This window comes from Neolamprologus brichardi, chromosome 8 (genome assembly GCF_056152115.1).
Source record: "Neolamprologus brichardi isolate AB-2024 chromosome 8, ASM5615211v1, whole genome shotgun sequence".
Taxonomy (NCBI): domain Eukaryota; kingdom Metazoa; phylum Chordata; class Actinopteri; order Cichliformes; family Cichlidae; genus Neolamprologus; species Neolamprologus brichardi.
The window spans coordinates 6,182,667-6,186,423 of record NC_142111.1 but is presented as its reverse complement, the minus strand read 5'-3'; positions in this window follow the sequence as shown (position 1 = coordinate 6,186,423).

Below are 3,757 nucleotides of genomic sequence, written 5' to 3'. Positions count from 1 at the left end.
GCCGCGACGGGAGCTCCTACATTGCCTCATGCTCCGCTTCTCTGTCTCTCCCTAAAGTGGGTTTGTGTGCAGGTTTTGAAACGATAAGAAATGACGCCGTGGTTTTAGAGCCAGACTGAGGCTTTCTGACAAATGTGAAGCCTTCTCCATCATTATATCAATATATATATATATATATATATATATATATATGTAATATAATATATATATATATTTAAAATAAAATAAAAACTACCCGCAAACTCTGGTCAACTGGGAATCATCAGACTTTATCAGCTGAGTATCTGCTGACTTTGCTAGGAGGAAGTAACCTCCTAATTATGAAATAGTTTAGCAATAACTTTGTCTTAATAAGTGATTAATATACGTCAAACTAAGCCCAGTGAGCTTCATTGAATTTTAAACCAGGGGTTTTCACAGAGTTAGAACATTTTTCAGTAAACCCTTCATCATCCTGACACCACCCCTCACAGCACCAGTAATGATTGAGTAACATGACAGATGGACTTGATGTGTCACAGTATGTGTCACATATCAGAGCGTCTACAACGTGGGGATGGTACCACGGACACAGTGTTTGTGTTTTAACCTGTCTCTATGCACTTTAATGATGCAGCACAGTTTTATCATTTATAGCAAAATATTCTAGAGGAGCCCTTGGTTGCTATGGGTTGCAGACTCCTTAAAATTTACAACTTGAGTTGTGGTTGCTAATTTTGCTAACAATATTGTTGCAGCCATGAAGAAGATGTGGTCATAAAGGGACGGACATGGTCAGCAGCGACACTCCTGTAAGCTGTGGTTGCTCACTTGCTACTGGGGACCCCAAAGTACACCAAGAAAGTGTTCCTCACACCATTACCATCCTGAACAACTGATAGAAGGCAGTTGTTAGCCTGTGTGCGTCATTAGCCCGAGGAGCTGACAGGAACAACACCCAGTGTGGTCTTCTGCTGCTTTAGCTCATCTGCTTCAGAGTTGAGTGTTCAGAGATGCTCTTCTGCATGCTTAGTCGTAACGAGTGGTTATCTGAGTTACTGTTGTCTTCTGAAGCAGTCTGACCATTCTCCTCTGACCTTTAATATGAGGCATTTTCACACAGAGGACTACTTCACTGGATATTTTCTCCTTTTTGGGCCATTCTCTGTGAGAAATACAGATGGTTGTGTGGGAAAATTCCAGCAGATCAGCAGTTTCTACTCAGACCAGGCCATCTGGCACCCACAACCATGTTCAAAGCCACTTAAATCATCTTTCCTCCCCATTCTGCTGCTCAGTTTGAACTTCAGCAGGTCGTCTCAACCATGATCACATGCCTAAATGAGTTGCTGTCATTTGATTCGCTGGTTAGATGTTTGTGTTATAGATCAGTTGACATTTATACCTAATAAAGTGGGGAAAAAGTGCATGCAATCAACTGACGTTAGACTGGTGTTCTCCTTTAACTATTGGCAACATAACTGTGGGGTTATATAAAATTTTGAATAAAGTCATACAGGGCCATAAATGTTCTGTTGATACAGCTGCACACTGACAAAAGCACAGATGAGTGACAAATAGAAAGGAAAAAAGCAACATAAAATGTCTCACTAAGGTGGTGCCAGGACATTTTCTCTCAAAAATATTTCCGTATTTAGTGATTTTTTGTTGGTTGTGAAGGATGATGCCTAACGTATTGGTCCAAATTCTGTCCTAGGCTTCCAACTGGAATCAGAACTGCTGAGTGTGAAGATCGCAGGATATGATTCATGCCATTTTCAGGTGATCAGTAACAAAAGCTAGTACTGATTTGCAGTGATTCTTTTCTGTAAGGGGATAAGTGAACCAAATTTATGCCAAGTTTCTCCACAGCATCATAGAGCCCCTAGATTGCCTCGCTATAGGGGTCTAGAGCAGTGTTGGTCAAGTTACTTGAAAAAAGTAATCAGTAAGTAGTCAGTAACATGACACCCGTCATTCTCATTTCTGTGATTACTCAACAGTAAGAATAGGGGAGTGGAGGTTTGTTGGTCGTAGGATAAGTGCCTGCTATTTATGACACAAATGTATTTTACGTTTAAGTCTCTTAACCCTACAGCATAGCATTCCCATCATAGGGATAAGTTGGTTTTACTTTAATGCACTCTGAGGTGAGCCGAGTTCTCCATAAATGTCTCAGCACGTTCAGCTTTAAACTCCAATTAAATTAACTACGCCCCAAGTGCAGGGCTTAGGCAACAGCCTTTAAGCGCACATGACAATGGTCCCAGGCTGACCTGTCCAACAGGAAACAGGCCTTATCAACAGGAACAGAGTCCTCATCCCGTCCTCAAAGGCCAGTAAAAGGCCCGTCTGTCGTTAAAGCTCAGGGGTGGCCTGAAGCTCTGCCAGCTCTGGCACTTCAGCTGACGACACCACAGCCACATTCCACTCGCGAGTGAGCTAAAACATTCCCAAACCTCAGGTACTATTCACACACAGGGGCACAAACACACTTACACACACAAGAGGAAGTAGCGCAACTTGGAAAACTGCCATCATTCAAAGTTTCAGAAAACACTGTCCTCACATTCCCAAAGGCTTAAGTTGGCCTTACACATTCTGTTGAATATAAAGTTGCTTAATGCTGCAAATCTGCTCTCAAATATCCACTTTGGGTTTTTTGTTTTTGTGTTTTTTTACCAGATTTCAAGGGACTGATGAGTTGCTGATGTTCATTAGCACATAGTTGAACATGTTTAATCAACATGACAGACGTTGTTCATCTGTCGGCCATTCTGATCTGAATAATGTCTCACATTTGCAGTCTTGGTCTGTTTCAGGAGCTTCGAGATGAGCAGAGAAAACCAAATGGATGAAATTTGGTTACTTGTTGCTGATTGGTCTGTGATTAGTACATTAGCTGATTTACAGTGTGTTTGGTGACAAAGGGCTGAGCTCTTTAAGCACAGACACTGTTTAATACACACCTCTAATCTGTCTAAACAGTACCCGGGGGTATTCAAGGATTTGTGTGTGTGTGTGTGTGTGAGAATGAGTGACTGCATGGCTGTGTTTGGTCTGTGTTGTCACCTGCTGCCTTTGCCAACACTTCCCAGGCATGAAGTGTTGCTTATGCTGCTGCTGCTGCCTTCACACCAGCCTCAACAGAGATTTGCTCAGATGAGCGAACAGGCAGCAGATTCATCCCCAAATATTCACTCGAATGCTTTTGGTTTGTGTGGTCAAACTGGCGTTTCTTACGGAGAATCGCATTTTACAAATGTGACAAATTTCGGAAAAATTACAGTTTATTATATTTCGTTAGCACGTAGGAATGCAAACCATCACTTAAAACACTGACAGATCACTGAATAATATTAAGTTTCTCCATTCAGCAGACCCAATGAAAAATAGCCTTAACAATGAATTGATGCTACTGAGAAATGTTACTTTTCTTTTGTTATTGTGAACATGGATGTCTGTGATTTGTTGTCCCAGTGGTGTAAATAGAATTAAGTGTGTGTGTGTGTAGCTGAACATGGAAAATACAGAATGAATTTGTTTGGTGACATTTACTTTCAGTTACAGTTTAAAATGCATTGGAAGTGCCAAATACTTCCTCTTTTGGTCATTGGCTGTGTGAGGGCCAAACCCATGGCCACTCCTATGTATTTTCATTTCCTCATTTGAACACAATAACACATGTAGTTTCCAATAAGTTTACTGATTGGTTTGGATACATTTGTTCTATTTGTAAGCGCACACATTTAGTTTACTTATGTATTCATACCAGTTC